Source organism: Taudactylus pleione, unplaced genomic scaffold (genome assembly GCF_031769625.1).
Source record: "Taudactylus pleione unplaced genomic scaffold, aTauple2 ptg001135l, whole genome shotgun sequence".
Lineage (NCBI taxonomy): Eukaryota > Metazoa > Chordata > Amphibia > Anura > Myobatrachidae > Taudactylus > Taudactylus pleione.
Window position 1 is genome coordinate 346,809 of NW_028285536.1, and position 12,269 is coordinate 359,077.

At 48.2% G+C, this 12,269-nt stretch overlaps 1 protein-coding gene across 3 annotated transcripts in view; it reads right to left on the reverse strand.

Annotated features, from left to right (window-relative positions):
- The window catches only part of MAF1 (MAF1 negative regulator of RNA polymerase III), a 103,783-nt gene that overhangs the window by 24,854 nt on the left and 66,660 nt on the right, over window positions 1-12,269 (reverse strand). The gene's annotated exons all lie outside the window — the stretch shown is intronic.

Consider the following 12,269-nt stretch of genomic DNA (forward strand, 5'->3'; position numbering starts at 1 on the left):
ATGGTGAAAGATCTAAAATGGGAGTGACAAGAGAGCACTGCTAAATCAGAGACTCTGTGGGCAGAAGATATCGCAAAGAGAAAAAGTGTCTTCGCTGTCAACCACTTCAAATCTACTGAGTCCAGAGGTTCAAATTGGGGAGCCTGTAGCCCCTTGAGAACCAAAGACAAATCCCACAGTGCCACCAGTGAGACAAAAAGTGGCTGAACTTGGAGAACACCCTGAAAAAAAAGTTCTAACATCTGGCAGGGAAACGATCCTTTGCTGGAACCAAACTGACAGTGCAGAAACCTGTACCCTCAGGGTGGCCAGGCAGAGGCTGAGGTCTAACCAAGCATGGAGAAAGCAAGTACCTGGGAAACCCTAAAAACCTTAGGGTCATACTTTCTGTGGGAACACCACTGACCAAAGAAGTGCCAAACTCTAATTGATGCAGGCAGAGGAAGGCTTTCGTGCCCTAAGCAGAGATGGAGAAACCTTTGGCTCTTAAGATGGAAGACCACGGCGTCAGGGACAGATGAGGTAGTGTCTATGGATAGATTCCATATGTCGGTGAATCAATGGCGCCTGGGCCAAGCAGGAACTACCAGTACTAATGTGCCGCTTCCTGCTTGAGAGGGAGAGGGCCCTTGGGAGGAGAGAAATCGGAGGAAAGAGGTACACCAGTTTGAAGTCCCACCTCACTTCCAGCGCATCCACGAAGGTGGCTGAGGGATCTCTGGTCCTTGACCCGTACCTGGGGATGTTCACCAGGAGTTCAAAGACTCCCGGGTGGAGAGCCCACTCTCTGGTGTGTATGTCCTGACGGCTTCGCTTCCCAGTTGAGGATCCCCAGGATGAATATTGCCGAGATAGCTGGAAGATGACGTTTTGTCCAGTTCAGAATTTTTGCTACTTCCCTCATGGCTGCATGACTTTGCGTGCCTCCTTGATGATTGAGATAGGCTACTGTGGTCGCGTTGTCGGACTGAATCTGGACAGTCATGCCTTGGAGGAGGTCCTGTGCCAGGCTTTGTATACTGCACGAAGCTCCAGGATGTTTATGGACAGGTGACTTTCCTGATTTGTCCATTTTCCCTGAAAGATATGATGACCTATCACCGCCCCACCATCCGCGAAGACTGGCGTCCGTGGTGAGGAGCACCCGATTTGGAATCCAAAATGGGCGATCATTGTCCAGATGAGACTTCTGTAGCCACCACATGAGAGAGCCGAACCTCCGGAGTGAAAAGGATCCTCTGGGACCGGATTAGATGATACTGCCTGTTCTACAAGGAGAGAATCAATTGTTGCAGAGGCCTGAAGTGGAACTAAGCATATTCCACCATTTCGAAGGTGGATACTATTGATCCTAGGACCTCCATCGCTGATAGGATGGATACCCTTCACTTGCAGAGCAATTTGTGCACTAGCACTAATAGGGTCGAAATCTTGTCCCCTGGCAGAAACACCCTTTGTGCTTGAGAATCTAGAAGTGCCCCCAGATGGAATAGCTGCCGGTTCATATCCCTACGCCGGCAGCCCGAAGAGAACAGATCCAGACAGGGCAGGTAAGTTCCCTATCCCTACCCCTCTCCCCCCCCCTAACTCTCCCTTGGTGGTGACTAACTCCAACTTCCCACCCTAGTATCTAACCGTAACCTCTCCCCGGGGGAGCCCAACACCGCCCCCCTTACCGCACCCTAAACCTAACCCTCCCGGGGGGGATGCATGTCCCTAACCTCCCCATGGGGTGCCTATCCCTAAAATCTAAACCCCCAAAAACCTAACCCCCTCCCCTAGTAGCTACGCTAAGGGCACCCTGGACTTACCTCGTTGGGGCTGGCGTCCCAGCGTCGGGATTAAGATAGAAATCGGTATTTCGACACCCATCTTAAGTCCCTTGTCGGGATTTTGATTTAGGCATGGAGACTGACGGCATCACGGCCACCGGTCTCATAACTACATCCCCCCCAGATTTACCATCCGCTAAATTGGGGAGGACTTCTTCCAATTGATGATCCAGCCGTGCATCTGTAGGAAAGCAATGGTCAGTTGGAGAAGGTGTTGTAAAACAGCTGGAGACTGTGCCAATATCAGGAGATCATCCAAATATGGCAGGATTCTGATGTCTTAACGCCTGAGGTGGGCCATCATAACCGCCATTATTTTGGTGAAGACCTGTGGGGCCGTTGACAGACCAAAGGGCAGTGCTTGAAATTGGTAATGTTGTTGCAGGACAGAAAAGCCATAAATTGTTGGTGGGATAGCGTAATAAGCACATGCAGATACGCATCCTGAATGTCCAGGGTAGTCATAAAATCCCTAGGTTCCATTGTCAGAATAATTGACCGAAGAGTCTCCATACGGAACTTGGGTACACTGATAAACTTGAGGGTTTTCAGATGCAGAATAGGGCGAATTGGTTTCTGAACCAAAAAAACAGATTGGAATAATAACCCCTTCCTTGTTGAATCACACGAACCGGGATTATCACCCCTGCCAGCAACAGGGAGTAAATGGCCTCCTGGAGGGCCAAGGCCTTGATCGAATCTGATGGGGGTGTTGTACAAAAAACACTTCTGGGGAGGATGCCACTGGAAGGTGAGGGCATACCACTGAGAGAAAACTTCGCGGACCCAGGGGCTCGTTGTTGCTTGATGCCAGTAGTCCGCAAAATGAAGAAGTTGGCCTCCCACCCTGGGATCCCCCAGGAGACGGCCGGCCTCACCAGGGAGAGGCTTTGTCGTCCGACTTGGAAGCTGGACGTCTGACCGGCCAAGACCTCTTAGTTTGTGGCTTGGTGGTCCGAAGAGAACTAGGCGGTCTGGAGAAAGGCTGTCCTTTTGCTCTTCTTTGAACGAAAGGACCGAAAAGAGGACTGCCTAGGCTTTCATGTAGTGGTTGATGGCAGACCGGCAGATTTTGAGGCTGCCAGTGTAGCCACTATCTTATCCAATTCTGCTCCAAAAAGTATGTTTCCATAAAAAAGTAGGGATTCCAGAGCCTTTTTGGATCCCGCATCTGCTCCAGGACCTGGAGTAGCCGATGCTTTAGAAGCCAGGAGTCCAGCATCTATTGCAGCTTCCCCCAAATAAGAGGCCGCTTCCCAAATATGGGAGTTATGTCAGCTGTTCTCTGGTAGCATCTGGTAGAGTGTCTTCCAATGCCCCCGTCCATTCTTCAACAGCCTTGGATAACCAGGCCATAGCCGGCCGAGTAACAGCTCCAGATAATGAAAATACTAATTTAAGACAGGTTTCAAGTTTTCTATCTGCATGATCTTTAAGGGAAGATGTGGACGGTATAGGCAACGTAGCGCTCCTGACTAAATGTTTCACATGAGCGTCTACAGTAGGAGATCTTCCCACTTAGTGCATTTAGTAGTTGGGAAATAATACAAAGATGCTAATATTTTTGTAACATGGAACCGTTTCAGGAGTACTCCATGCTTTTCCCATAAGCTCAGTGAACTGCTCAGGAAACTCAGCTTTTACCACCTTTTGTTGTTTAAACACTGAAGCCTTAGGTCTAGGAGCTGACTCGTCAGCCCTCACCAAACAAGGGACATCCACTGTAGAAGGATGGTCCTCCTCTCCTGAGATAGACCCTGGCAAAGAACCCGGCGCATCTTCTGACTCCTCCGATGATGCGTCAGAATCTACAAGCTGGGCGGACTGACAAGATGATATCATCCGCTTGGGTCTTTAATGTCTACCGGTCTGTTTGCCTACAACATTTGTTGAAACGCAGCAGCTGACTGAGCCGTAGTCTAACTTGAGTGGGCATAAACATCCATCCAGGAAGGATGTAAAGGGGGTGGGGGGGGGGTGGCAAACATAGCAGGCTGGAAATGCTGTGGGTATCCCATTATGGGAGGCAGCGTGGGAGCTGCTAAACTGTTGCGTCATAACCTGAGACTAGGACGACACCCAAGATGGCTCCTGTACAGGGGTGGGTAGACCACCCTGTATAAAATCCTGAGGGGACAAGCCCACCAAACAGCTTTTACATGAAACCAGCACAGGGGCCTCAGCCTCCTGGTTACCCTTAGACATAATAAATAAGTGGAAATGTAACAAGTATCAATAAATGTGAAGTACAATAGAGAAAAAAAAAATCCCCACACTTGTAGTAAAGGGTTGAGGAGAAATAGCAGTGATAGTTATACCTGACAGTACAGAAAATAAAGGCAACACAGCAGTGCTAGGATAAGTCACATACAATGGGCTCTGAATCAACTACTTAAAACACAAGGGCCTCATTTACTAACAAGTTTTATCACCAAACAGAGTGATAAATGTCACTATGTATGATAAATGGTGCTCCAGCCAATCAGCTTCCACTGTCATTTTTCTAACAGTTGACAGCTGGGAGCGGATTGGCTGGAGCATCATTTATCATACACAGTGAAATTTATCACTCGTTTTGGTGATAAAACTCGTTAGTAAATGAGGCCCTAGGTTTGCTAGGATTTGAGCACTGTATAACCTCTGGGGAGAGGTATACAGGGAGACCAGACCCAAACCCTCTTGAGACCAGCAGCTTCAGCAGAGCACTGACAGGTGGTCGCTGGGCGTCTCATATACAGAGGAGGGTAGGAGGTGTAACCCAGACGCAGGAAAACCTTGGATGGATCGCCGTCTGGGCTGGGGGAGGGGCTGCCGGGGAGAGCCTAAATCCCCTGTGCTGCATTAACCCCTGGGTGCACTGGTGTCCCATAGCAACCGCTACTACCTTCCCCCGGCGCTAGACAAATATTACCCTGGTGGTCTTGGTGGGGGAGCGGTCACACCAGTTGCCCCACTACAGCGACCTCCGGCGGGTCTCCACCGCCAGAGGTACAGACTGCCACATGCGGTATCCTGCAAGTGCCTAAGCTGCATCTCCGTGTACCCGGCCGCTGTCCTGGGTCCCAGCATCGCCGCTAGCCAAACTCTGCTGGTACTCGCTGAGATCACCAGTCCGGTTACCGGCGGAGGTAGATGGAGCAGCAGCATTAAGCTAAGCAGTCCCCCGTTAGAAGGTGCAACCGATCCTGCTGCAGCAAACAAACAACTGAACGGTTGTGGCCAGGGGCAGGGTATATGTGGAGGAGGACCTGAGGCATCCTGGGAGCTGAAAGCTTAACTGTTTGGTGCCTGGACCACTCCAACCACATTTCCCCATGGTGTCCCTGTGGACCCCCTATGCACCCTGAAGAAAGAAAAAAAAAAAAAAAGAAAGACAGGGAGACAGAAAAATAGGGCAAAATAGAGAGAGAGAGGGATGTGGGGCCAAAGAGAGAGGGGGGCCAGAGATAAAAAGAGGGATGGGCAGAGATAGAGAAGGTGGGACTGAGTAAGCGAGGGGAACAAAGTTAAGGCACACATACACTAGACGATTAAATTGAGCGATTGAACGTTAGATCGTTCGATAATCGCTTGAAAATCATTTGCAGATTGTTTAAAAAAAAAAATAAGAGTTACGGTATAACATACCTTTGTTAACTCTTTTTCTTCGAGGTCCATGGGGTACACAGCCATTACGTTGGGGGTATGTGGTTGGAGTGATCCAGACACCAAACTGTTAAGACAAGCTCTCAGCTCCCAGGATGCCCTGGGTCCTCCCCACATATACCCCGCCCCCGGCTACAGGCAGTCAGTTCGTTATAAAAGCCCAAGCTGGAGAAGGCAAAAGGATAAGAAGGAAGAACCCTTGTTCTCTAGGCCGATCTCTCACAGAAGAGGGAAATCACAGAGAGATACAAAAAAAAGATTACCCAATAACACCAGGTGCGTTAGGGTGGGTGACCTGTGGACCCCATGGAAAGAGTTAACAAAAAGGTATGTTATACCATAACTCTTATTTTCTTCTTCGGGGTCCACAGCCATTACGTTGGGGATGTCCCAAAGCAGTACCCCTAAGGGCGGGGACGCTCCTGTGTCTCAGTAGAAAGGAGAATCCTACACCCGAAGGAAGCATCCTGAGAGGCAAAGGTGTCAAATGCGTAGAACTTGACAAAGGTGTGGACGGAAGACCATGTGGCTGCCTTGCACAATTGTTCCGCAGAGGCACCCCACAGCAGGCCACCCACGAAGGTCCCACTGACCGTGTAGAATGCGCAGTAACCGAATCTGGCACCACGCAAGCCGCCTGAGTGTATGCCTGAGAAATTGCCATAAGAAGCCATCTGGCGAGAGTCTGCTTATTGGCTGGCCAGCCGCGCTTATGACAGCCATACAGCACAAAGAGAGAATCGGATTTCCTCAAGCTGTTGGTGCAATCCACATAAATACGTAGCGCACGAACATCCAGAGAAGCCTCCCCAACAGAGAGGCCTGAAGTCTGAAAAGCTGAACCACAATTTCTTCATTTATATGAAGACGCGATACCACTTTAGGAAGGTATCTCACTTTAGTACGCAGTACCGCTCTATCCTGATCGAATATCAAAAAGAGGGAGCGGACAGAAAGAGCTGCCAAATCAGAAACCCTACGGGCAGAGGCGATAGCAAAAAGAAAAATCTGTCTTTGCTGTCAGCCATTTGAGGTCTACTGATTTCAGGGGTTCAAATGGGGGGAGCCTGTAAAGCCCTGAGAACTAATGTCAAATCCCACGGGGCTACCGGGGGAACAAAGGGCGGATGAACCCTTAGAACACCCTGAAAAAATTTCCTTACATCAGGCAGCGTGGCAATCCTCCGCTGAAACAAAACCGAAAGTGCAGAAACCTGAACGCTCAGGGAGGCCAGACGGAGACCCTGCTCTAAACCAGTCTGGAGAAAAGAAAGCACTCGAGACACCCTAAACCAGTGAAGGCTAACCTTGACACTCCAGCTGTTGTGGAACTATATATCCCAGCATGCCCTGCCACAGTTTTAGCATGCCCTAATAGCAAAACTGTAGCAGTGCATGCTGGGTTATGTAGTTCCATAACAGCTGGAGTGTCAAGGTTAGCCAACACTGCCCTAAATACTTCAGGGTCATATCTTCTCAGTTCACACCACTGAAAAAATGAGTGCCAAATTCTATAATAGATGCGGGCAGAGGAAGGTTTTCATGGTCTCAACATTATATTACAGAATCAGAAAACCCCTTTGTCCTTAGGACGGAGGCCTCAAGAGCCATGCCATCAAAGACAAACGAGGAAAATTTGGGTACAAGCAGGTTCGGTCTTAGAGGAAGAGGCCACGGAGTGTCTACGGAGAGAGACTGTAGATCGGTGAACCAATGGCGTCTGGGCCAGGCCGGAGCTATCAGTATCACCATACCGCTTTCCTGCTTGACCTTCCTGATGACCCTGGGATGAAAAGTCAAAGGCGGAAAAAGATACGCCAGTCTGAAATTCCACCATACTGACAGAGCGTCTAGAAAATTCGGCCATCGGATCTCTGGTCTGAACCCGTACCTGGGCACCCTGTGGTTGTGCCTTGAGGCCTATTTCTGTAAGACCCCATCTGTCCACCAGGCTCTGAAATACCTGTGGATGAAGAGTCCACTCTCCGGCGTTTATATCCTGCCGACTCAGGAAGTCTGCTTCCCAATTTAGGAGCACTTGTATGAACACGGCTGATATTGCCGGAAGGTGGCGCTCCGCCCAGCCGAGAATTTGACACTTCTGCCATGGCCCCCCGCCCTTCAGTATTCCCTGAGCCTGCACCAACGCTCTGAATACTGCTCTCAGTTCTAGGATATTTATGGACAGAAGACTCTCTGCCCCTGTCCATTTTCCTTGAAAAAAGTGTGCTGTCTTGTCACCGCCCCCCAGTCGTGAAGACTGGAAGGAGTAAGGAGTGCCCAAAATGGGCAACTCTGGTTGAGACAGCACGTCCTCAACCACCAAGATAGGGACAACCGCACTTCTGGTGAGAGACGGATCATCTGGGATTTTATTGATCAATACTCCCCATTCCAGAGTAAGAGGATCAAGTGCTACAATGGTCTGGAGTGAAATTGGGCACATTCCACCATGCTGAAGGTGGACACCATTGACCCCAACACCCGCATTGCTGACTGTACAGACACCCGCCTGTTGTGAAGCAATTTACAGATCCGCAACTGGAGGGCTGCAATCTTGTCCTCCGGCAGATATATTCTCTGAGTCCAGGCGTGCCCCCAAATGTACCATCTGTTGCACTGGAAGAAGTGATGACTTCTTCCGATTTATGATCCAACCGTGACTGTGTAGACAGGAAACGGTCAGCCCGAGATGATATTGCAACTCCTGTGGAGACTATCCTAATAACAGGAGATCGTCCAGGTATGGCAGAATTCTGACGCCATGACATCATCACTGCCATGACTGAGGACATGACATCATCACTGCCATGACCTTGGTAAACACCCGAGGGGCTGCGGATAAACCGAACGGCAGTGCCTGAAACTGGAAGTGATTTCCAGATGCTCCTTAGACATATCTGGCAGAGATTCTGCCAAAGTCTTCATCCATTCTTCAAATGGCTTTGGAAACTCAAGCCATAGCTGGGCGAGTGGCAGCTCCTGAGAGTGAGAAGACTGCCTTCAGACAGGCTTCCAGCTCCTTATCCGTGGAATTTTTAAGAGAAGATGCAGACGGTATGGGCAATGTGGCGCTCCTTACCAGATGTGCCACATGCGCGTCTACTGATGGCGGACTTTCCCATTTAGTACACTGTTCCGACGGAAACGGGTATAAGGCCGCAACCTTTCTAGTAAGATGAAACTTTTTATCCGAAACTTTCCGTGCTTCCCCCAAAAGCTCCGACAAGTGTTCGGATCTGGGAAACTCAGCCTTCACCACTCTCTGGAACTTAAACACAGGCGCCTTTCTTTGCAGTGGTTCTACCCCAGCTTTGACTGCCCTAGTTAAAAAAGGGACATCTGCTACAGGAAAATGATCCCCATCCTCTCCCGAGAGAGATTCTTGAGAGGAAACATGCGCCTCCTCACCGTCATCAGAGGACGTATCGGAGTCCGTGGCCTGGCCTGCATGCGAGACCGAACGCCTTCTGGTCCTTGGCTGCATTGAACTAGCTGCTTGTAGCGGCTGCTGAAAAGCTGAAGAAGAAGCCATACCCTGACCAGTGTGCGTAAACATATCCATCCACGAAGGAAGCATAGGGGGCATGAGCATAGCCGGTTGCAGCGGCTGAGAATATCTCAACACTGGGGCCAATGGAACTGCCAATCGTTACGCAACCAGCGCCATGATCTGGGAAAAAAAAGTCCAAGGGGGCTCTTGTCCAGAGGATGGTAAGTTTGACGGATGTGGTGACTCCTTAACACAGTGACCACATAATCCATTTTGTATGAAATCCTGAGGGGATAACCCCGCTTTGCAGGTCATACATGACACCAGCACAGGGGCAGCAGCCACCTGTCTTTCAGACGCTTTAGACATAGTTTTTTCATGCAAAAGTTCTGAGCACACGTGACAATGTTTCACCCCAACTACCCCACACACCTGTAGTAGAGGGTTATAAGGAGAAATAGCAGTGATAGGTTATCAGACTGACAGTTATATAGATATAAAGGCAGCACCACACACAGCAGCTTTCAAAAGTCACATGCAATGTATATATTATATACCCCCTTATATCAGCATATGCATCCTAAGCTCTTCGTTCACTACGAACAGCCTGAGGCCTAGTAGGCTACAGAGCTCTGTATGACCAGTCACCGTGGGAGAGGTATACAGGGAGACTGACCCAACTTCCTGAGTGTATAGCCACCGAGAGCACCTCATATAGCGGGAGGCTGGGAGGAGCAACCCAGGTGTAGGAACCTGGAAGGGCCAGAGTTAGGGTTGGGGAAGGGGCCACCAGGGAGAGTGAACCCCTCCAATATGCTGTATGGATCCACATGGCTCACTGACATGGCCGCCGCCAACTAGCCCCCGGCTGTCAGGAATCCATCAAGTCCCGGTGGTCTACTGTGGGAGGCAGACTACCCTGGCTCCTCACTACGGCGGTTCCCCGGCTTGTCTCCACCGCCGGGGGACTGACTGCCACGTGGCTCCGGCATCAGCCGAAACCACCCTTACCTGTATCCCGGTTGCAGTCCAGGGCCCTGTGCCCCTACCGAAATCACTGGCTTTACACCAGTGTTGCGGCGGGGGTAAATGGAGCGGGCGACCCACGCGTCTCCAGACGCCTAGCTGCTTCACAGCATGCGCCGCACGCTCAAAGAGAGGAACCAAAAAAAAACCTTGTCTCTGGGACTTCTCGCACCAATCAGAACAACTGACGGCCTGTAGCCGGGGGCGGGGTATATGAGGGGAGGACCCAGGGCATCCTGGGAGCTGAGAGCTTGTCTTAACAGTTTGGTGCCTGGATCACTCCAGCCACATACCCCCAACGTAATGGCTGTGTACCCCATGGACACCGAAGAAGAAAATGTCTAAAACGACCAGCGATGCGCGTTCCAGCTGGTCGTTTACACATCATCATATACAAATATGTTGTACAACCTGACGATATGGTAAGGCTCAGTATGTTAGCAGATGATTGATGAGCCTACACTGAAGGACTGCTCGGCACATCACAGACTGACAAAACACTGCACCATTACAATGCCGTAATGTGCCTGTCGTCCAGTGGATGTAAAGATAATCCATCTTTCTCTATATACACATTAGACTAATATATGAGTAGACCGGTATACCCCTACTCCAGTCCTCAGGGACCCCTAACAGTGCATGTTTTACAGATCTCCTCATTATCACAAGTTAAATAATTACAACCACCTGTGAATCTTTTAAAAATGTGTCAGTCAGTAATGAATACACCTGTGCACCAATTAGGAGATCCAGAAAACATGCACTCTTCGGGGTCCCTAAGGAGTGGAGTTGGGAAACCATGGTATAGACTCTGAAAATATAGCAGGTACCACAATATACCTGCTGAGACTTGTAGTGCTGCAAGCAGAAAAAGAGAAAAAGTACAAGTGTATACTCTAACCCTAATACTACTACTACTAAAGTGCATACTCTAACCCTAATACTACTACTACTAAAGTGCATACTCTAACCCTAATACTACTAAAGTGCATACTCTAACCCTAATACTACTAAAGTGCATACTCTAACCCTAATACTACTAAAGTGCATACTCTAACCCTAATACTACTAAAGTGCATACTCTAACCCTAATACTACTAAAGTGCATACTCTAACCCTAATACTACTACTACTAAAGTGCATACTCTAACCCTAATACTACTAAAGTGCATACTCTAACCCTAATACTACTAAAGTGCATACTCTAACCCTAATACTACTAAAGTGCATACTCTAACCCTAATACTACTAAAGTGCATACTCTAACCCTAATACTACTACTACTAAAGTGCATACTCTAACCCTAATACTACTAAAGTGCATACTCTAACCCTAATACTACTAAAGTGCATACTCTAACCCTAATACTACTACTACTAAAGTGCATACTCTAACCCTAATACTACTAAAGTGCATACTCTAACCCTAATACTACTAAAGTGCATACTCTAACCCTAATACTACTAAAGTGCATACTCTAACCCTAATACTACTACTACTAAAGTGCATACTCTAACCCTAATACTACTACTACTACTAAAGTGCATACTCTAACCCTAATACTACTACTGCTAAAGTGCATACTCTAACCCTAATACTACTACTGCTAAAGTGCATACTCTAACCCTAATACTACTACTACTAAAGTGCATACTCTAACCCTAATACTACTAAAGTGCATACTCTAACCCTAATACTACTAAAGTGCATACTCTAACCCTAATACTACTACTACTAAAGTGCATACTCTAACCCTAATACTACTACTACTAAAGTGCATACTCTAACCCTAATACTACTACTACTAAAGTGCATACTCTAACCCTAATACTACTACTACTAAAGTGCATACTCTAACCCTAATACTACTAAAGTGCATACTCTAACCCTAATACTACTACTACTAAAGTGCATACTCTAACCCTAATACTACTAAAGTGCATACTCTAACCCTAATACTACTACTACTAAAGTGCATACTCTAACCCTAATACTACTACTACTAAAGTGCATACTCTAACCCTAATACTACTACTACTAAAGTGCATACTCTAACCCTAATACTACTAAAGTGCATACTCTAACCCTAATACTACTACTACTAAAGTGCATACTCTAACCCTAATACTACTAAAGTGCATACTCTAACCCTAATACTACTAAAGTGCATACTCTAACCCTAATACTACTACTACTAAAGTGCATACTCTAACCCTAATACTACTACTACTAAAGTGCATACTCTAACCCTAATACTACTACTACTAAAGTGC